The sequence below is a fragment of the Onychostruthus taczanowskii genome, unplaced genomic scaffold (genome assembly GCF_017590055.1).
Source record: "Onychostruthus taczanowskii isolate IOZ18803 unplaced genomic scaffold, ASM1759005v1 scaffold1, whole genome shotgun sequence".
Taxonomy (NCBI): domain Eukaryota; kingdom Metazoa; phylum Chordata; class Aves; order Passeriformes; family Passeridae; genus Onychostruthus; species Onychostruthus taczanowskii.
The window spans coordinates 9,299,618-9,323,401 of NW_024496525.1; positions in this window are offsets into that span (position 1 = coordinate 9,299,618).

Genomic DNA, 23,784 nt, shown 5'->3' on the forward strand with positions numbered 1-23,784 from the left:
TATTCCATTTCCATTTTCTGGGGAAAACCTGGAGGAGAAGACAGTGGGCATTAAATGCATTCAGAGTTAAGGTCTTTGGTATTTAAAACACATTTTGGCAAGCATCTAGCTTTATAAATTTTAAAAATTGAAGAACTTTCTTCTATTTCAGGACCAAAGTGAAGAGAGAGGTTTTAGACATATTTCCTTAGAATCTTTATTTGAATAATGAAATTTTTACATAATCTCTTAAAATTCCTACGAAACAATTACATATGAAATACTATGTTAGAACACTCTCTGAAATAAGAATAAACCCAACACTGTCACCCAACTCAAGTCTGGTGACAACTTTGCATTTAAAATCACTGTTAGTTTGTGAATCTGCATTACAGCTAGTGCTAACAGGGAATGCAAGGGATAATATTCAGGTATTGGTATCTTTTTTACTGATTATTTCTGTCATTTTAAGAACTCGCTGGTGCTGGCACAATCTATTCTAGCCTGGGTTGAAGAGAAAAAATTCTTTTGGAAATCCAGTTGTGCCGTGGCAATTTTTGTCCCAGCTCATCACCATGAACATACTTTGTGTTCTCCAGGCCTGGCAGATACTGTGTTCTTATTTTAGCTTGGGGACAGTTGGATTGAATAAGTGAAGGGTCAAGGGAGAATTTGGGTGGTTGCTCCCTACTTGAACTTTTGTGGTGTATAATTCAGGAAAAAAAATATATTGGAAGTATACAAAAATATCTTCATAAACACTTGCTGTTAGATATTTACTGATAAGTAACACTCAATAAAAAAAGGTTTTTGTACAGTCTCTGTCTGTTGAAACATTCCTGTTCCATTCCTTGGTAAAAATTTGTGGTCTAATTTTTTGAGAGTCTAGATTTTCTCTTGACCACTTCCTTCAGATGATTTGAATTCAGAGTTTAGAAGACTTCATCCACTAGACTCAGTGATTCTGCAACTTTCACACATTTTAGGTTTTTAATTATTTTATAATTTATATATACTTCCTTTTAATTTTTCCCCAATGGTTGATTAAGGCCTAGAATGATATTTTACCAGGCCATTTTCATTAGAGAATTTTGAATCATGGGTTAAACATTAATTTGCTTATTTTATGGAGAAAATATACCATTGGAACTATACATTTCTCTCCATTCAAAGTTGTGGAAATTAATTCTCTTTCCGCTATGAAGTGTAGCCTAGGCTGTGATAATTACTACTACAGAAAAATCCCCTTTAATCAAGAGTGATTTTGTCTGTAATATTGCAAAGAGCAATTGATTTGCCTTGAGGCCAAAATTAATTGAATTTTTAGCTTTTCCTTTTATGGTATAAATGATTGGTCATATATTTTTCCCTTTTCAGAAAGAGATAAATAGGTTAAGCCAACACGGAAATATTTCTACACTGAACTGGTTTGTGGATATCTTTCCAGCAGTATTTGATTTAGCACTGCTAAACTCATTACCTTTTTTTTTTTCCCTATGGTGGATCAAAACCAGAATTTCCAAAAATATTACTACCATTCTTGGGTTGACTGTTGACCCTATGAAAAAATCAGTTTGAGGTAAACTTGTCCTAGGTATCACAGCCAGTTTGGAGACTGGCTGAGCCACATGCCCTTTGGTATCTTCTTAAGTGGGAAAGCCAAATTTGCAATTTGCTTAAAAAATATGTCTGGGATTTAAATATTTTCAGAGCTACTTAGAATGTCAACTTTTGGCATGGTTACTCTCCAGCTGTGAAACACAGCATAAGAGTCAAGTGATACAAGTGGCAAATGAATTGGACAAGTGTCTTTGGTCACTAAATAGATGTTCAGACAATTTCTGACAAGCTAAATTTATATATTGCAGAGTTTTTTAAATCCCCTTGCTGAAAGCACACTCCTTTTCAAATCCACTCTATTCTTTCATATTTTGTCCTTTTTTTTCCTTTATTGTTTGTACATGACCAACTCTGTTATTTTACTGATTTAAGTTTTGAATTGTTTGGTTTAATTCTAAACCATAATTTACCAGGAGTAGTTTTGCTGTCCTCAATTTTCATAATTTCCATCACACACTGGTAAAACTTGAGGCATCCAAAAATATATTGACTCACAGTCTAGGTATTTGGTAAATGATCTGCATCTTTCCTTTCAGTTTTTCATTGCCTAGGTATGTGTGACCATTCTTCACATAGCTGTCATTATGCAACAATAAAATCTTCTTTTAAACATACAAATGAAAAGCCAAATGAAAATGGTCAAATGAACAGAGTGTTTGGAAGGAAAAGCGTCTATATGAAATTTTCCACTATAAATTTGCTTTTGTTTTAATGGCACCATTTTACTATACTTATGGACAGTTTGTCCCTTCTCTTGAAAGGCAAGTATGTGCTGCAGAGGCAGTGTGCACCCCTTCACCTCTATTCTAAGCAGGACGAGCTTTCCTTGCACTGCATGTGTTCGTTCATTGTGCTCATATGTGTAAACTTCTGTGGTCTTGCCAAAATTCACAACCAGGCACCTTTGAAGGAGAGCAGTTGTTTAGAGACACAGAATGTGTCTTGATAAGTCATGGAATTACAGCAATGTAAAGTAAAATTGTTGTGCTGCTGCAATTCAACGTGGGCGTTTTCTTATTTACTGCTGTGTCAAGGAACTTGAACAAAAGCCAAAAGGAGTTTGTTTGTTCCGATGAAACCAGTGAAGACATAAAAACTAAGTATTTATAATCAAAATTGTTAATATTGCACCCAGACACTCAATTTGAACAAATTATCACATGTTAGCAGGCATTTTAATGAGGTGTTTATGTTGGTCTTAAACAGATTGGACAGTCCATATTCATTTGACGTTTAAATTGATAAAACCTCATCAATGTTCTTGTATTATTACTAGTTAATAGTGAACAAACTGAAAGCTAAAATTCAGCTAAAAATGAATTTACAGTTGTTTTAACCAATTCCAAAAGATGTGTGCACAGATGATTTTTATCCTGTACAGCTTGAATTAGCTTTTGATAGAAGTTTTTCTCTGTTGGTTCTTTTAGTCAATGGAGATACAGAAGAAACTTCAGAAGTGATTTATTCTATTCCAAAATCAGTTTTGAAGGAAAAAAGTGGAATGAGTTAGATACTGAAGGTGTTTACGTTCCTGTGCTTACTGTTGAAAAGACCTAGACCCAAAAAAACTGGGAAAAGTAAAGAGAGAATAAAGGTTATTGAGCCTCTAATCCCACTGACTAGGGTAAAGAGAGATGAACATTTAGACAGCCCTTACCCTATCTATTTTAGATACTATCTTAAAAGGTCCTTTTTGTTCTCTTTATTTGCTCTAAAGGTAGCCTAGTTGATAGCTGCAAAATAGATGCCTAACTTCTAGATGGTTAAATTAGGTGAGCTGAATCACATCTTCTGTTATTTTCTGAGGCATAGTTAAGAATGTAAGTAGAATTTGTCTCTCCCTGATCATTAGCATAGGCTTCTGCTTTTAGTCTGCAAGATTATGAGGTGTCTGTTTTTCTTTGTAAGCCTGCAAGGAACTATGGTTATTACAAAGGCAACCAAATCAAGATGTGTGTTATTCTCTTCCCACAGGCATGAGGAGTACGGTTTTGATTTTCACTGATTTAAATATAGTGGTAGGTTAATCCACAGAAATTCAGGTTCTAACCACAAAGATTTCCCTGTGTAAATCTGAGCTGGCATGTGTCAAAATGCAATGGTATGGGATCCCATGGCCAAGAACAGCTTGTGCCTTGGTGACCAGTACCAGAATGAGAATAAGGAAATGGTAGAATGTCAATTAACTGAGGCAGTATTACACCATCTCCCTGCACAAACAGTCTTCTGGAATGAGACTTCCATTAGTTGTAGACAAATTCAGGCTGTCTACAAGCAGTGGCTGTCTTTTCCTAATTCCTGGCTTGCCTGAGCTGGAAAAAGTAGCATGAATCCATGGGCTGGATCAACATGTAAAGCTGGAGAGATGTGTCCCCACATACAAAATGTGCAAATCATCCTCAAATTAATACACAATAAATAAAATAAAATAAAATAAAATAAAATAAAATAAAATAAAATAAAATTCCACAGTGCTCAAAGTAGTCTTCAAAGAGTCCACCAGGCAAAATTCCACTGGAAATTATACTATGGAAAATAGTAAGCCAACAACGATCTGCTTTTATGGAAAACTATGGCTTACCACCTTTCATTCAGTTTTGCCTCCTAGCTGGAGAGGCAAGAAAACCTTTCCCTTGCCAAGCAGATATTAAAGTCTTTCAGGGTGAGATGTTTCAGCAGTGAAGTGTGCAGCATAGCCACTTGCAGTGGGCTATGCTTCCAAAGGAGTTGGTGTGATGAGACAATTGGGGTGTTAGGTAGACATGCTGTTCTAGTTTGGGACTAGAAACCTGCAGAAAGCTAGGTGACTTTCTAATGGAAAGCTAGCTAAGGAAAGAACATTTATTCATGTAGGTGAAAGAGTGAATCTTTATGAAACATGATGGAAATATAAAGGAAGAGTAAACATTAAATATTGTCAGAATTGCTTTGCTCATTCACTCATCAGAAGCTGCAGTAAATTATAAGCACTTGGCACAAATATGACTTATTTAAGTAAATATGGAAGGGAAAGTAGTACTGGGTTAATTATCTTTTTACAAAGAACAGATAAAAAGATCTTTCTAAGAGTGGGGTTTTTATATATAGTGTTTTAAGATATTTAAATAATTGAAAGTGAGAACGTTAGTGACTTGTGTCACTTCTATGGCTGTATTGTTCATTTAAACTATACTGCTGGTAAGTAATTAGAAACATGGAATATGGTTACAGAAAATCTTTGTTTCCCTGGAGATTTTTGAACAAATGTCTCAACTGTTAAATCATTGGAGAACCAGGAAGAAATCATTTGTAGGCCTTCTGACTTTGCCTGTTTGCTTTTTGCTGCTTGGCTGCACTATTTACCTAAAGAGAGAAATGTTTATTCAAGACATTTTCTTGATTAGTTTTGTTTTCAAAAAAGTGAGACTTTTTCTATTTCTTTATAACGATATCCAGAGGTGTTTGTTCTGAAGTACTTTAATATTATTTTTAGCTTCTACAGAAAGAGTCTTAAAACCCCTTTATAGGCAATTTCTAATTTATTTTGATTGATAAACCACAGTTTTAGACATGTACCATATCCTCAAAAATTTCCAAAATAAAAACCTTTCTTGCCACAGCCAGCCAGGTATCACAAAAGGGGAGAGGGATAGAAGGTCCAGACAGCAGAGACCATCTGTGAAGTCTGCTTTTATCTGTTAGCTAGAATTCTTAGAACTTCTTCAAGTTTCCTGAGAACTCTTGAGACCAGAAGCTGATCCAAGGCTGACACCTGATCTTTACTTAGCACATGTGATTCAAGGAATCTACATGTCTAGGATTCCTGCCAGAATTTGTGCTTCTGCACAGTCCCTAAGTCCTCCTCTTGCTGAGAAAGCCAGTCTTAGAGAGGAATTCTAAAAATAGTAGGAAAACAGACTTCTTTTCCTCTAGGCATTGTGATTACATATCTTTACACATTCATTTAGAAGTTATTTGTCAATCAAAAAAAAGTCATGATTTCTTGTTCTCTGTCAAATTTTGAAAAAAGGTTAAAATAATTTTCATATGCAGTATATACTTCCACATTTAGTAATAGTTAATATATTTTAAATATTATTTACCCATATGGAAAACATACTATACATTATTTATATATGAGTGCACTTGCCTTCAGTTTGAAATCTGTAAATAAATCAGATTAGGATTTACAATGTTGCAAAGAAATTATTATACAGAGGTACTTCAAATAAGGATGCTGTATAGTTTTTCTAGTACACTGATATTAGTTGGCGTATATGAATGAGTTCATATAGAAAAATAATTTCTAAAGAAAAAAGGAAAAAAATGTCAAAAATGGTGACAAAGTATGACAATGTTGTTACCAATTTAATTTATCTTCCAAAATTTTTCCTTGCACAAATGAAATAAGTTGCTTCTCTTCACTAGTTTTATATTTGACTTACAAGACGTTGTATTTTACTAAAAAGAAATACATTTCCTTGCCTTCTTGAAAAAAAATTATTGCAGACTACTATGTTACTTATTAACAACCCAAGCATAGTATTTTTATGCCATCATTGTTTGCTTTACTTCTGATTCCAAAGTTAAATCCAAGATCTTTCTTAATTTGATGATCAGTACATGCAACAGGAGTGGAAGGAATTGTAAAATTTTTGCTTTCCATATACATATTTTGCAATCACCTCTATTCTTGTCACTTTACATTTCAAGAAAATCCAAACTGGATTAATGCATTGTTTGCAATATTTCAACTAAAGGAAAAAAAAATTACTAAAAATTATTTCAACATATGTTCTGTGGTTGGTGTGAATAGAAAACTGTCAAGCCTTTGCTTGGCAGTGTGCATCAGAAAAGAAGGACCAGAACCACAGTGAACAGCAAAAGACCTCAGCATCTCCTTAATGAAAATTTTATATTTGTTTTCTCTTCAGATTTTGTATCTTTTCTGCAACAACAACAACAACAAAAATCTATTTGTCTTTTTGTATAGATTTTTGTATTTGCAGGAAGAACAGAAAATATTCTTAGAAATATTTAATTGAATGAGCATGTCTTCATTTGGACAGGGTGGAACCAAGTCCCATGTAACTATTCCTCATTCAGTGCTTGTTCTGTCAACTCAGGATACACTCTCTGGTCATCCTCTGATACATCCTCTTGTCATCCCATTTCTCTCTCATTTCCTTTTGTACTTAAAGTATATTTTTCTTAAAGGAGAATGTCAGAAGTATGCAGGATTTCAGGGCAGATTGACTTCTTTCAGCTCTGGAAACATTTTCCCAGAGAACGCTTGGATTGATCTGTCTTTTCCCCACTGCATCACACTAACAGTCTTACTCATTCTGTTATTGAACAGTGCACTCTTTCTTTAGGTCTTTAACAACTTGTGATTTCACAGTTTATAGAATGAATTCCTTTTATTTGTGTTTGTATTCAGGACCTTTCATTTTTTGCTGTTTACTTTACACCATTTCTGTTACTCCAGTCCCAGAAGTCATCCCTTACTCTGCGTTTGTGATGGCTCAGAACCTTGTGCCAGGCTCTTTCTGCCAACAGCACAGATGGGACACAGTGCTTAAACAGTCCCTAAGGAGCTGCTTTTGGAAATTCCCTTGTACTGCCCACTACTCCTCCCTCCTCTTTTAAGTAGTTGGTTTTTCACCTAACTTAGACATCTAAACCAAGAGGTATAAGGTCTACTCCATTTGTCTGGAAAATGTAATACAGAGTTTTCCATCTGAGTTAATAAGTACACTTATATCCAATGTTATACTGAGTTCTAATGAGATATGATCTACTTTATTTTCAGAGAAAATAATTTCAAGGAAAGGCTCTGTATTAAATATGATCTATTGTACCTTTGGTGAGGACATATTTCATTTTATTCTATCTTCTTTTTCATCACATGTATTGTGATATTTCAGAATTTTTATCTTTTGTTATGACTGAAACTAAATAAAATTTGTCAATAAAACACAGACACTATATTATCTAGTCCTGGATATATGATTGCCTATCACAAAAGTTTACAAATTATTGGGGTGTCCTCTGCAGCTGTAAATAACTTCTGCCTATGAATGGATCGTCTCTTTCCTCAAATTCCAATTTTGTTAAAGAAAGTCCAAGACTAGGTAGGGATGAAGTAACTTCCCAAACAGCAAATTCTATGGGGTAATCTGTCATCTCAGTCTGCTTTTGGCATGCTGTGTGCTGTCACAAGCCCTTTGAGTAAGATGAGAGAGAGTCCCAAGAGATGAGCAAAAGCCCTAAGGTGCTGTTTGTTACAACCCAAGCATTAGCCTTCTAAACTGAGCTATAACGCAATGTAGTCAATGATCACTTCAATGTCTCCTGGGCTTTCAGTTAAAAGTAGAATTTGGGTCCTTTTCCTGCTCCATGGAACCCTCCAAACCATAGCCAAATCTCTCCACCTCCTCACAGCAGTAGCTGTGTTTCAGCAGGGAGCAATGTACAAACTCTAGAGAAAAATATAATACTATGCTGAATAAAGGTCACAGCTGATCATAGGGGACCTATGGCTCTACACATGGGATAAATGTCACATAGCATCAGTCAGAGTTTACATGGAAAACAATGAGACTGGATATGCATTCCAATTTGTTAAAGTTAAATGTGTGTCTGGTTGTAGAAAATGCCTGGATTCTGGCAGAATTTAACTTCTCATTTTTGATCTCCATAGGGGAATGTTAAACAGTGATGATTTTTTTTCCAAAGCTGAAGTTGTTAGATCCCATATTTCCAGCTGCCTGTACTGACACCTTTTCAAGGACTCTATGAGAACAATTTAATCGTTTCTTTCAGCAGAAAAACTGACTCCATTAGATTGCAGTGGCCCAGAGGACCAAGGGCAGCTGTTAAAATGCAATCACTGTTGAGCTCATATAAATTGTTGTAAAAGTTCTTTCACTGTTTCTCTGTTTAAACTTGCTAAACTGTATCCAGTAAATGCATCCAACCTCTCCTTTAGATGCTTGCTCCTACTAGGGTTATGAAAGAGGGTCTCTCTGTAGTAGTCTTTGTGTTAGTCTTTTATCCTTGGTAATGTTCCAACAGCTCTGAAAATGGCAATTATTAATTCACTGTGAAAAAAAGCACCACTTCTTTCTTGATATTCTGATTCATTTTATTCCAGTTTCTAACCTGCTGTTTCTGGCAAAAGCCTTTTTGATAAAGTGAAGGCTGAGTCCTTTTGAGACAGACTTTGACAAAATTAGGTGTCATATGTGACAAGTTTCAGTTCATGTTTGTTTAAGCCAGGGGATAGACCACAAGGACTCCATTTGGTAGCTCAGGTTTACATGACAGAAGAGTATTTAGTTGCTTGACTCTTCTCTGGAGACCAATCACCGCTGGGAGTTTGGCACCTCATACCTCCACTGAGCAGGCCAAGGCACACACAAGCATTGCACTCATCTGACTGAAATCACAAAACAGGCCTGGTAAGTGCTTAAGAAGTTCCTGTCAAATGCAGGCTATTACCCCAAACTGAGTTTGTTCCCTTCATCAGGCTCTCCAAGACTGTAGAAACTGCAGTCGCGGCCTGACCATATGGATGGGCTGCAAAACTGTAGGATCAGCTGTGAATTTAGGCAACGGCCTAAGGAAAAGGTTTTCTTTGTCAAGACTTATTCTAGGTTAAATTTGAATTAGCTTATGTTTCCCTTGCTGGGGAGGTAAGATACCTGGAATTGCCTCGTACTTACCTGAGGCTAAGAAACAAGGCTGGATGATTGCTAGAAAGCTGCTGATACATTAACTTGTTCATATACTCAGAATTGCTGTTCTTGTCTATTAATTTGGAGTTTGACTGAAATAAACATAAAATTATTTTCACAGGAACTAAAGGGCTACCTTCAAGTAATAGTCAATGATGATAAAGAAGATCCATTTCTTAGGCACCAACTTTGACTTGGGAAATCCTAATTCCAGCACTCTCCAAGACCTGCTATGATCTTTTCTCAGATCCCCAGATGTGCACATCACTGATTTTGGAGGTGTAACTCATTGGCTTTCAAGAATCTGACCAGCATGCCTCTACGCCCAATGCCAGTTCTGTTGAACGAGTTGTCAGTAAAACCTTATGTTACAATAGGCCTACAGGATTAATAAAGTGCTGTGTTGCTGAGGGCACTGTGAACAGCTAAGACAGATAACCTAGAAAGAGTATTACTCAGCTGAAGAGTATTTAATGGGAAAGTTTCTTTGTAATTAAGAAACCCCCAGAGTGAATCTGAGTGGTAAAAGCAATTCTGAAATACTTCAAGTTTCCTTCCTTTGTATCTTTCAGAATTCAAGTGCCTGTGTTATTTGTATCCTACCTCAATTTTTGATAGAGCGAATTCTGAGAACCTACCTGTTTCATGACTGCCTGATTGTATTAAAATGTGGTGGTGGATTCTGTGTGCCTCTGCTCAGGCTCAGAAAGGCTGTTCCATTGTATCCTTCTATGCACAGGCTATAACATCCTTATGGTACATCATGGTATTTCTGTTTGCTTGCAGGTAAAGGAAGACTTTTGTATATGTGTCCTGAGGTTTACTGATAATCCCAGTGAGATAAAGGGCATTCCTGTACATAACTCAGTTCAAAAACAATTGCATATCAGTCCTTCTGACACCTGTGGGGACTGAGTTATCAGATCAAAGCTCAGAAGAGATTTTTATTCTTTGTGCTTGCTTCACTCAGTCAGAAATAATTTGTAGAAAACCTTTAGGGTACCTTAAGTGGAGCACAACTGCATTGATTGGAAAGATATGCATGCTTTTGTGAGCATACTTGTGCATATTTCAAAGTGCAAGGCGTTCAGACCAGGGTTTTCCTGGAGGAATATCAGTGAAATACGTGGGTGTACACATTCCTGTATACCTGGAGAGACATCTATGGGCTGTGAGCACAGTTAAACCAGAAAAACTCTCAATATTGTAAGTGGAAAATGAAAGGGAAAAAATGGGAATCTAGCATGAAGACTATTAGTGCTGTATTTAGTGGGTAACCAGGAGGGCACGGAACAGGACAGGGTGTTTCCTTTCCTCTCTACTGATCTTGATCATTGCTGGCTTGAACAGTGAGAATTCTCAGAAAAGAAAGGGCTGGTACCAGTGTGTGGGACAGTCTTTTTATTTCAGTAATAGAAATCCACTGTCAGGTGAAGAGATTCCAGGATTTCCTCATTTGTTGAAGTGCTGCAGTACACCTAGAAGAGCTGGCAACAAAAAGAAAGAAACTAGCAGACACCACTCATTTCATCCAGCCATGTGCCCAGCTGCCATGGACTAAAGGGAGCTATTATATCAATTTTATTGAAGGAGGGAAGTCTTCTGCAAAACTCATCAGTTTTTGAGCTTTGGGGTTTGAGAGGACAGAGGTACTATTTAAAGGATGGGGAATCAATTTGTTATTGTGCAGCTATTTTTTACTTATGAAAGGTATGATTTATAATGACAACTATGTACCCACAGCTTGGAGTGAGTGATTAAAAGACTCTGTAAAAGGACATAATTACATTCGCCCCTTTTCCAATAGAAACCTTGTCCAATAAAATAAAATTATGGTTGTGATATGAAAGCATTGTTTATAAAAAATTCTGAGTCACAAGGCAGGAAAACTAAAAGAGGAGTCTGAATAGCAGAAAATTTAGAAAATTTATATTTTTCATTGAAGAAGAGTTCCTCAAATATGAGAATGTTTAAATTATTACTCCAGCATATTTGATTTACATGACATTCACTTTAGAAATTTCTGATTTCCTTAGCAAATAGAAATTTAATGTAAACAAAGCAGTCAGATCATAGGCAATAATGACTAGAAATAGCATTCTAAATATTTTAATAATGACATTCCAGAAATGCTTACCTTTGTGAAGATAAACAGAACATATATAGAAAATGAATTAACAACAATCTGCATTCCATCATTAAAATGAACTTTACAGATGACTTGCTCTTGGACTCTGAGACAAGTCCTTTTAGAGCACAGTCTGCAGAAGCAGAAAATAAAGACAAAACCAGCTTGTTTGCAACCTCTCAGGGACCAAATACCACACAGAAAGTGTTTCGTGCTTTTGTATTTATTTTTATATGCTTAGTTTAGTTATTAGAACACCAGTTCTTTGTTCTCCTTCTGGAATATTTCACATCAGCTCTGTGGTTTGAAGTGATACTTAAAATGTCTGTAACTTCATTACACTTACAGAGAATTCATGCCAAAAGCCTTTTGGATATATATACTATGTCTCTTTTATACTGCTGCATGATAAATAGGATGCAAGACACCTTTGAAGCATCTGCATTATCATTCTCAGATGTCACTTTCATCCATCCCATCCATCTCTGCAACTTTTACACATCTGGGCTGTCACTCACCAGGGCAAGCTAACCTGATATCCCTTGGCATTAAGGCTACTTTTATGACATTTGCTGAGAATAAAGTCTAACACAGCTATAAAATTTTATCAATAACTGTTTCAAGGACCCAGACCTTGGGAAAGTTCCATCCAGAGAATCTCAGTCTGGTCAATGTTCTTTTCTAGCATCAGGGAAAGTCAAAGTCAAGAAAAGCAATGTGTGAATGAGGAAGTGAGGATTATCAGACTCTCAGAGCTCCAGCCATATTCTAGGTGAGATGTAAGGCTGAATCCCTCATCACTGATCATTCAACAAACATCTACACTGTGCTGGACAGCAGCTGTCAGTGTGGCATAGATGACAAAATTGTTTGTCCATGTACAGCACCAATCACCATGCCTGAGTGACCCTGGAGCTGACTTGATTGTAATTCTGAAGATTTTCCCCAGGAAAATGGAAAATCCACCCAGTGAACATGATCCAAAAACTGCCCTCATAGTAGAGGTGAAGCCCAGCAGCCTCCAGCTATGTCTTTTGGTTGAACCAGGAGGCAGCAGGGAACACCTTGAGACCTTCTTAAAAGGAATCTTGTTCCAGGTGGCCAGCATCCATAGGGAATCTGAATTCAGCTTGAGTTTAGCCAATCAGTGTCTTGCATGTCTTGTTAACACTTCCAGATACAAACTGGTTTGCTCTTTGGTTTAACAGCTAAAGAATTACATTCAACCTACAGAATTATAAAACCTATATTTTACCTTGCAGAAGAAACCAATTTAGAAAAATCCAGAACAGTACCTTGTCATCTAGCCAAAAGCAAGGAGAGATAAAGACAGGGCTTCAGCAATATTCTGTATTACAGTTCAGCACAAAGTAGCAAAAAACAAAAAAAGTGTTGACATGAAAATATGGAAAAAATTTAGTAGTGTTCTTTGAGAGTGTCCTGAAGACTTTTCTTTTTAATCTTTCTTTCTTTCTTTCTTCTCTCTCTTTCTTTTCTCTCTCTCTCTTTCTTTCTTTCTTTCTTCTCTCTCTTTCTTTTCTCTCTCTCTCTTTCTTTCTTTCTTTCTTCTCTCTCTTTCTTTTCTCTCTCTCTCTTTCTTTCTTTCTTTCTTGCTTTCTTTCTTTCTTTCCTCTCTTTCTCTTTCTTTCTCTCTTTCTTTCTCTTCTTTTCATTCTCTCTTTCTCTCCCTCTTTCTTTCTCTTTTTCTCTCTTTATTTTCTCCAATTCAGGAAAGAGAGTATAAATTCTAACTCTTGTTTGTCAGTGAAAAAAGACTACAGTACATAAAAATTCCACGTGGAATTCAAAAGAGCCTGTCCTTAGGGAGACATCTGTCTACTCCCTTGCTTGGGCACACACTGTGCATACCAGTAGACTGTGCTTCTCAGTGGCTTTGGATTAATACTTTCACTGAAATGACATAATAATGCCTTAGGTATTAATGGGTCACTTTATCCAACTTCAGTAAGTGAAAGAATGAAACTCGTTATGTTTCAAAATAAAACTGAAATTCTTTGAACTGTTGGCAATACTGTAAATAAGTGAAGTTCATAAGGAGTGTGTATCCAAAACCCATACAAAGACAGGTTCTGAGACACGCCCAATTGCAATTTCAGGTAACAATGCTGTCACAATGGTTCTCTTGCTTTAACTGTCTGTGTTCTGCCTCTCTTCTGTGAGCTGCTCACAGGCCTGTACCCAGCCTCAGGATATTTCTGAAGGTTCCCAAAGAGAGTTGTCTTTCCAGCTCTTGTGTTTGTGCCTTTGACCTTCCTTATTGCTTGCTGTTGCCTTTCTCCATCTGTGTCTGTGTGTGGGGGGCTGTGTGCACATGCACAGATTTCTTACACAGTCTGGGGGACAGCGGGCAGGTGCTGTCATGCGGAGGTTTCTTGGAAGGAGTTGCCATGAGTGCACTCAAGTTGCAGCTGGCAATGGACAAGCATTTGCTAACCCCAAGTGTTCAACTTTTTTATGGTTTGCTCTTCCTGGGATGGTGGAAACACAGACTATGCATTAAGAATTCAAACCTCCTCTAACAGACTTCTTCTTTTTTTACCTCATCTTTAGAGACTTGGGAACAGTCCACAACCACTAACAGATAACCATGGGGCTACATCTAGAAAAACTGTAAAAATAAGTCCTTAAAGCAATTTTGTACCCATTACATAGGGATACGAGTGGGACAGGTTTTGTAGAGAAGACAAATGTATTTTAAAAGATCCACTTGTACTGTGAAGAAACTAAAATACTAAGAGAACACAAGCCTCACTTCTGATAGACAAGAGAAGGAACAAACTTAAAATTAAGTACAAGCTGGAAATAACTTCTCTGAGTTTAACTTGATTATGGGAGTACTTTAATTACTGGACAAATTAATTATAAAAATCTGGATATTATTTGTGGCCAGAATGAGATAGGTCAGAAATAGGGAATTACCCAAGCTGCTACCTCTTGAGAGACTGATACAAAGAAAACTCACTGCTTGTGGAAATCTGAGAGTTTATATCATAGTTGGTCTTCATGTACTTAGATTCTCCTTGACAAATTTTCTGCTGATTTTGCCTAAGTACATTTTCCTCCTGAGAGAAAATCATGTGTTTTGTTCACTTAGAATGGTTAAATGGGAAGTGCTTTAAGGAAACAATTGAGTTCTACACGGAATCTTCTGTGACAATATAGGTGGCTGAAGACAAAGTTAACAATCTTGATAGATCCACACATTTTCATTTTAATTTATTTTGCATTATGACATAGTATTTGCATGTTCTCACACTGGATCCAAATCAGATTTCTAATGCATTCGGGTCTGAATTATGAATTAAGGTGAATTATTAAACACAGAATTATTAAAGTAGATCATAGTAAAGTGAGCCCGAGGACTGGGAAACTTGCTATGATTTATGTACCTTCTGGCTGAAGTTACTTTTTCTTTTCCAGATTATCATGTGAAAGTTTTCTCTGACTCCTTTTTTTTTTTCTGTGCAAGCTAAAACTTCACTTTTGCTTTTGAAGATTCTCACCATGGGACCATTTTGTGCTGTAATTTGGCAGAGATTATTTCTGAGTAGGAGGCTTGGACTTGTTTTCAGGAAAACTGAGATATTTCTTTTTTTTTGCTTTTGTTAAATTTTGGTATTTTGCTAACCTTTTTGATGAGTACATAGGGACTTTCAAGAATAGCTTTTCTCATGGAAATGGAAAAAATTCTGTTCTCTGCCATACATGGGAATGGGAAGGAAGAAAATTATTCTCTTTGGAAAACAAAAACTGAACAAATGAATTTATAGAACTGTCTGGAATTCATATCCCTGAAAAGTAGTTGATTATACTTTTATGATCTTCTTCTCAGATACTTCTTATTTTTCTAAACTATTCTCAGTCATTCCTAGAAAAGAATAGCATTTCCTAGTCATTAGAAAATATGCTATATCACACCCATGAATTAAAAACTAAATTGGCGATAATGTACAGAAAGTCTGACATAATTTCATTAATATTTTAATGCTCATACTAACAAATCTCTCCAAAACAAGGAAGCAAATTTATGAAAATATTTAGATGGATATACCTAATGATTGGATGCTCTTCTCATTGTCGAATCAGAGGTTAGGCTTTCCATTTCATTCATTGACAATGTCATGCTAATATGGCCTTAGAGATTTCTTGTCTTTCAGTTGGTTCTCCTGAAAAAATGATTGTTGACGAAGATAGGAAAAATGTTTTCTAAACTTTGTTGGAATATCTCTATTTAAAGTATCTGAAAGACCAGTCCATGGTACAATAAGTGCATTAAGAGAAAAGTTGAACACTTCAGTTGCACACTTCCGTTGCACAACAGAATGAAAATATTACAGTTGGTGATGGGGTCAATAAAAGATAACCTTTGCTCATACACAGATTCCTTGTCCAAGTAATTGCACTCTGCTTAAGCTTCTGTCACTGGGATCACGTGAAAACTCATTCCTCAAAAGCTCAGCAGCCTATAGACCTTCTCTAAGACCTTGTGAAGGGTGATTTTTCTTTTAACAGCTTGATTTGCCTTAGATATGAGCAGAGATTATTCTCCTTCACTGCCCAAGGCTTGCTAGATGGGATTTCAAATTCAGCTGACAACAGTAGACTAACTTTCCAGGTATGCCTCTTATTTCAGAATTAAGAGCATTACTTTTACCTATCATAATAAATACCATCATCTCCAGAAGAGTAGGGTATATGCAACTTTTATTTTATTCACTTTCCAGATGACTCCTAGACTACTAACACTACTTCTGTCATTCTGTGTGTTCTCTGTATGGTCCTGACTCTCAGGTTCCTGGAGTTCACAAAATACAATTTTAATTAGATTTTTTACATTGTTAAAATTAATATAAATTGAAATGCATTCAAACCACCTTCTAAAAATGCTTAACCTCTCTGACTTTAATTCTAGAGGAACAGTCAAATACATGAATAGTACTGACTAGAGCTGAGGAACTCCACTCTGAGGCACTGGAGCATCAACACTTTGATCTATATTCAAAATACACACCTTAAGCATCCCTATCTTAAAGTAAGTATTTTCTAATATAAAAATTTGTAGGTTTTCAGCAAAACTGCCCTAGAGAAGCTTTAATTTCAATGTATTAAAAAAATTAATTTAAATCAGGACATCAGAGTTATTCCAACATTTCTGTAAAATGTGTAATGAAATCATTAATGTCCAGATAGATATCTGAGGCAGTGATAACATTGCATTGACTGTATAGTGAGAAACAGAAGATTGGGGTTTTCTTTCATTTACACTGTTAGAAATTTTTCTATATGATGTAGAAGAAATAATGGCAAGATAACTTCAAGGAAAATAAACAATAATTTCTAACAGACTAGCACCTAGTCTGTTAGAAAAAATACAAGTTTTTGATGTTTAATTGAGGCTGAGATATGGAGGCAAAACTGTAATTCTCCAAATCCTAAAATAGTACAATCTAACTTGAGTACTACATCTAAAAAAATATATTGTAAATATATCATTAGTAATGAATTAAATTAAGACATCATCATGTTCAACCCTTAATGCTAAATATGTAAACTTTTATCTATAATGGAGTGGAGCATTTTTAAAACATCCAGATGACTGAGTTCTAAGATTACCTTTGTGCATTTATGCTTGGATTCATTCTTTATTGGTTATCTAAAGCATGTGCTATTGACTGCTTTCTAAATAAGTTCAGAACTTGTTTCAAAGTCTTCGAGTTTAGTCTTGAAAGCTTGAAAGTTTTGTGTAGCACACAGCACTGACTGCTGCTTGGGCATCGTTTAGATATCTGCTCTGTCTAGGCACAGCAAAGCTTTCTACAGTCCCATCCCTTCTTTTTTGTTTAATTATGAGGAGATGTAGTACCTGACTTATGATAGTAGAGCTACACTGAAAAATCCTAGCGGTACTTAACTATTTCCAGTTGTATGAAATCTTATTGAAAGGTTTCCCGAATTTTTTTCAACATTATTACTTCTAAAGAAATAAAAAGTATATTCACTGAGTTACAGGAGGCCACGTGTTTTACAAAATTATCCTCCAAGGCTGTTTGTACATTTTGCACAAAATGTAACTGGCATTTTCAGCAGATACGCATTACTGCCTTTTCTCTTTTCTGGAATTACTTCTTCATGTATAGTCATGAAAACAAGTTCTATTATGGAGCAATGATTTTCCACACTGCAGACTTACAGGATGTGAGAGAGGTTCTTACTTGTGAACTGTGATGTATTTCAGGAATGTTGGCTACCAGCACAGAATGTGTTCACCTTGGAGCTGGAGGTTTTCTGCAGAACACATCAATAAAATGATCTTTTAACAGCTGTCTGTTCCAGCACCCAGGTGTGCTGTACTAGCATCCTGTTTTGCACACACCGGAATAGTTTCAAGTATCAGGATTCTTTATTGAAATCATGGCCGATCATATAAAGATATAGTTTCAGGTAATTATAAATGTAAATAAAATTTATAAAGTACCCGCCTGACCAAAGGTCATGCTGCTGTACAAAATCCATGTTTTCTTATGAGATCAGTCAACTTCTTTAGTTTAATTAACTGTTTGTTGGCAGATTGTAAAGTAATACTGGTTCTGCAGGTCCAAGTAGTTTTCTGCCAAGGAAATAATTTCAGTTTCATATTACAAGTGCTAAAATTTTTAACTAAAATGTTATTTGGGAATGCCAGCCTTATCAATTTTGCTGCATTCCGCTTGAAACACATCTACTGTGCACACTTTAATTGCACCAGAGTGCAACAGCTCTCTCTGCTCTGTCTTTTGCAGCTGGCCAGCCCTGTCTGTGGTCAGTGGCTCAGGATGTGTCTGAAGGACAGCGTCCTGTGGTTGGGTCAGGGCAACCCCCAGTATCAGTACAGGCTGGCTCTGAACAGGTCCAGAGCAGCCCTGCCCAGAAGGACTTGGGGGTGCTGCTGGCTGAGAGGCTGGACATGACCCAGCTATGGGCACTCCCAGCCCAGAGAGCCAAACGTGTCCTGGGCTGCATCCAGAGCAGCGTGGGCAGCAGGGGAGGGAGGGGATTCTGCCCCTCTGCTCTTCTCTGCTCTCCTGAGAGGCCACTGCAGGGCTGCATCGCCTGTGGGCTGCCAGCACAGGAAGGACATGGAGCTGCTGGAGTGACTCCAGAGGAGGGCCATGAAGATGATCAGAGGGCTGGAGCACATTTTCTAAAAGGAAAGGCTGAGAGAATTGGAGTCACTCATCTTGAAGAAGAGAAGGCTCCAGGTATACCTCATGGTGGCCTTTCAGTATTAAAGGATACCTATAAGAAAGATGGGGACAGACTTTTTAGCTGTGCCTGTTGGGTTAGGAGAAGAAGTTATGGTTTTAAACTAAAAGACAGTATATTCAGACTAGATAAAAGGAAGAAATTTTTACCATGAGGGTGTTAAAACACTGGAACATGTTTCCCAGAGAGGTGGTGGATGCCTTATCCCTGGAATCATTCAAGGTCAGGTTGGATGGGTCTCTAAGCAACTTGAGCCAAATGAAGGTGTCCTTGTTCATTGCAGGGAAGTTGGACTAGACAGCCTTTAAAGGTTGTTTCCAACCCAAACTGTACTGATTTTCTGAATCTATGATTATATGAAATGTATCTGCTCGGCCAATAACAAATTGAGCTGGAAAATTTTATAAATCAGTATTTGATTTTGGACAACTGTGAAAATATTATTTTAGTGAGCTTAGTGTTCTGAAGAAGTATTGCTTGAACTGAAAACTGTTGTTCATGCTTAAACTTGAAGCAGATTGTGTTCCTGCAATACTGTGCTCCTGAGTTTAGCATCACAAGATAAAAAAAACAAACAGCAACTTTGGACCACTATGCCTTTCTTTGAGATCTTGAGTCATTGGCAGCCTAATTTTGTTTAGGAAAGGAAAAAAGAAGCATCTTGATGTGGTTTCTATTTTTTCTACTGAAATAGAGAGTCAAGTAAGGGGAAAGGTTGAAAATTTTCCAGTAAGATAAGGTCTAACTAACTAAGACATGAAAGCAATGCCAGAGCATGGTAGCTCTGAAGTGCATATTATTTGCAAACATTATCCTAGGATTCATGACCAAAAATTCCTGTGACAAGCGTGACCAGACATCACATGTACAAGCATGTTCACCAGGCAGAGAGTGACACCTCCCCGCGCAGCAGAAGCATCAGGACCAGAGGAAGTGAGTCACCACTCACTTTCCAAGATTTCCAAGGATCAGAATGAAACACAAGGGCCAGCAAGTGAGGCTGACAGCTGCAGCTATTAATGTCAAGGGCCCAGAAAAATCTGTTTCCCAGGATGGCACACTGCTTGTGTTCTTTCTGCTTCTGATGACTCACATCTTTGTCTTCTGATGCTTACAGATGATTTGATAGAGCCTAGGCACAAACCAAATGTTTCAAAGCAGGTGGAAAAGTGAAAATCTGCTAGATTTGATGTTGGTGATACTTACAATTGCTTGATAAGGAAAACGAAGTTAACTAAAGATACACTTAATCACAGTCACTGAAGAAAATCCCATCCTGTGTCAAAACCACAGCATACCAAAGACTAAACAACCCTCCTGACAGCCTCCTTGCTATACAGTATTGTGTGAAATGTTGGACTTCACTATCAGACAATCGTGATCCTTCTGTATTTTGTTGCCTGCCAAATAAGAATGAATGAATGAATTTGAGCTTTTTGTGTCTTAAGTAAATTGTTCAAAAATATTTAAATTTAGTCCTGCTGAAATTTTTGTTATTTTTACCTTTTCATTTTAACTTGTAATTTGAATGGAAGAAATTATAAATGTAAGATGTTTGGTCTTGAATAAATGAATGTTTTACACTGAAAATAGTAGATTTTTCCCTTCTTGGATTTAGTTATTACACCAATTTCCTGTAATAAGTGAACAAATTGATCCAGCTCAGAGAACAGTGGGATATACTGGCAGTGTGACCATTCAGTGTTAGCATAAAATGCTCACATTAGTTATGGAGACAGCCCAAAGCAGAGCTGGTGAGAAAGAATGGAGAGAACTATGAGAGGGACTGTCAGCCACATCTTTAAGAAATTTCTATTGAATTGTTGTGATCAGAATTTTTTTTCCCCACAGATGACTTCTTTCAACTTTATCTAACATTAGGTGAATATTTTAGAAATGAAGCCTTCTGAAATACAAACCCCAAACCAAAACAATCAACCACACAAAACAAGCCAACCAACCAACCAACCAACCAACCAACCAAAAACCATAAAAACCCCCCATGTGGTTTTAAAACCTTATATTTGTAAAGAGTATGGAATGGCTGTAACTGATACAGCTTTCCTCAGCTGATCATGAGCTCAGTTCTCAGTACATGTGCCAATGGATATTTTTTAACCTACTTAGCTGTGACCTAATATTCCCATAACTTTGTTATCCTTACTAGACTTTTTTAAACAGCATTCCCAAATACATTTTTTAGACAGTGGCCCTCATATGGGCTAAACAGTCCTGAGATAGGAACAGGATCTATATCTAGTCCTTGTTTCCATGATGACAAGTGACAAGTTGAAACAATGTACATCTTCTTACAATTATTTTACAATAAATTATACTAGACTAAAATGAAAACTGATGAAGCAGCTACTATCTCCTTAAAGGAGAGTTGTTTTTATGGATTTCAGAAAAGAATAATAACTCCATCTAATAATTTCATGCAGAGTACAGTCTGTGTGGCACCCTTTTTTGGGGAAAATAATCCCATCACAAACCAACACCAAGAAGCCCAAAGAAACCAGAAAAGATAAAGTATTTTAAAGTGTTGCATTTAATATGGACATAAATTTTATCTTATTTGAAAGCATTTTATTGACCTGCATTGATTAGATAGAGGAAAATTTGATGAGTTTGTTTTCTTAACTTGCTCAGATGGGTAAGTGAATAAATGAACCAGTAGCATGGCTGTTTTCTTTCTCAAACTGCCTTCCATAATGGGCTAAAGTGGGCTTGCTTTTGGCTGAGGGAACTGTTTGCACAAAGAATTAGTGGTCAGCCACTGCATGCAATACCAGGAGTCAGCCATCTGGATTTTGCATCAGGTGCCCAAAGAAAGAAGAGAAAAATTCTTTGTCCTACATAGATCTCCGGAGCAAGTTTCATCCAGATCCTCAGTTGGATGTTGCTTTGGATGCCACAGAAATTTCAGTTGTTTGTTAGTGCTCCCTGCTTCTGGATTTGCAATGATCCTGACATTCTGTTCCTATGGTTAGGGTATTTGTTTTCTCTTCATTTGTCAAAGTAATAATGTCAGGAAATTCTAACCTTCAGTGACCTACAGACATCTTTAAATCTTTCTTGTCAAGCCATACACAATCTCAGAGAACAAAGAACCCTCTCTTCAGTCCCATGCCTTTGCCAAAATATTTCTATGTTTTCTGGGAGGGACCAGCAAGATATTCAAGGAGAAACTGCCAGGTAAGACAAGCTGTCACTAAACACAGATCTCACTGATTCAATCAGAAGGGAGGATTTCTTTTGTTTCACATGGAATTGCTCCTTTAAAATCAAAAGTTTTATCATAATCAGGAGCTATTGTCCAAGAAGCATCTACTGAGAGATTAAGCACTGAATGGGGACAGCCCACCAAATCAATTAATGCTTCTGGACTCTCTGGCCATCATTCCACAGGCACTGATGGGCCACATGGTAAAATAAAATTCAAGCACTATAACAGAGATTCCTTACTAGGATGACAACACAAAAGTATTTTTTCTAATAATATTACCAGAAATAGCTGAGTTGTTATTTTTATCTTTTTTTAAATGCCTCTAAAATTATGCTAAAACCATATGACTTGCAGACATGAACCTTAAAGACTAATTGCTGTGTTTTTTCCAAATGCAGTTTATTGAAATTACCAGTATAACTAGGGAACACATAGAGTACCTATTCCTTGAGTGGATGTGCACTTTTTTTACAAAAATTACTAATTTATTTATCTTTTCCTTTTCAGAGATAAAATGCAACATAAGGCAGATAAACAGTGATGAGGAGCCAAATTTTGTGGAAGACTTTGCATTGCTGAAGCAGAGAACAGACAACGCTATGGAGTTTGCACATCTGTCTGCAAATCTAATTTCACACTTTAAGATCAAGCTGTACATCAAAATTTTATGTCTATAGATATACATGTTTATGTATTTATTATTACTCTTTTGATTTCCAAACTGATAAACTCCCTGGAATGTTAATTGATGACATTCTTGCTGCCCTGCATTCTTGCAGCCCTCAGACAATCTAAAAATTTAATTGTCTTTGCACTGCTCTCATGTATACTCAGCCACAGAATAGAAGAGATATATGACTGTGCTTTCTAAGCCCTATAGTAAAAATATCAGAACTTAGAATAATCACAAACAGAAAGTTAATAATTTGTGTTCTTGTGCACAGCTTGAAACCTGGCTGCTTTTCTGGAGCAGGTAAATAGCTATAAAAGAAAAAAAGCATCATTTTTCAAGGACCCAGGTTAAAGTGGGGTTTTTTGCATAAAAATAGTAATTTTCATATTATACATCTACCATTTCGTTGGCACAGTGCCAGTGCATAATGTCTCCCTTGAAAAGGCCATCAGTCTGAATATCTATTAGAAATCTCTTTCCTTATTATTATTATTTACACAACTGAACAATTTGTTGTCTTTTGTTTAGATGGGTACCTTGAGTACATGGATGCATTTTCAGTGTTTATAAATGTAGTTCAGGTCTGGCACAACTGAATTTTCCACAACTAATTACTTTGTGGTGATGTGGTTTATTTAATGAAAGTACTCTGTAAATTAATTCTAAAATTGAAAATGCAATTGGTCTTTAGAAAGGCATCATATGCTGCCATTGAAGTAAGACAAAATGGTTTTCATGCCAGCTTTGTATTGTAAATTTATTACATCTCAGTTAACTGAGATTTCTTTACCAATCTGTTTCCATCTGTGAATTGCCAGGCAACCCAGTTTTCACACGTGAAGAGCAGAATTACATTAATTTAATAATCCTGTTCTATACATATGAAATATCATTTGATCCCTTTTGCAATGGTGCTTCCAATTGTTCCCAGCAGCGGTAGTCAGTGAAAGATAAGAAACAGCAAGGTTCTGTAGCATGTTGCTTTACATGGTGATTTCTCAGAAAGATCAAACATGCCAGATGTTGAACTAATATACATTGAACGATTTCTTTTTTGAGTGCTTAAAAGATTAGGCTGCAGAAATAATTTATATTTCCTGAAATCTAATTTGCAATGTATAAAGTAATGCTAGAAGCTCACTTTGAGCTGAACACCCAGAAGCAAGACTTTACTGCA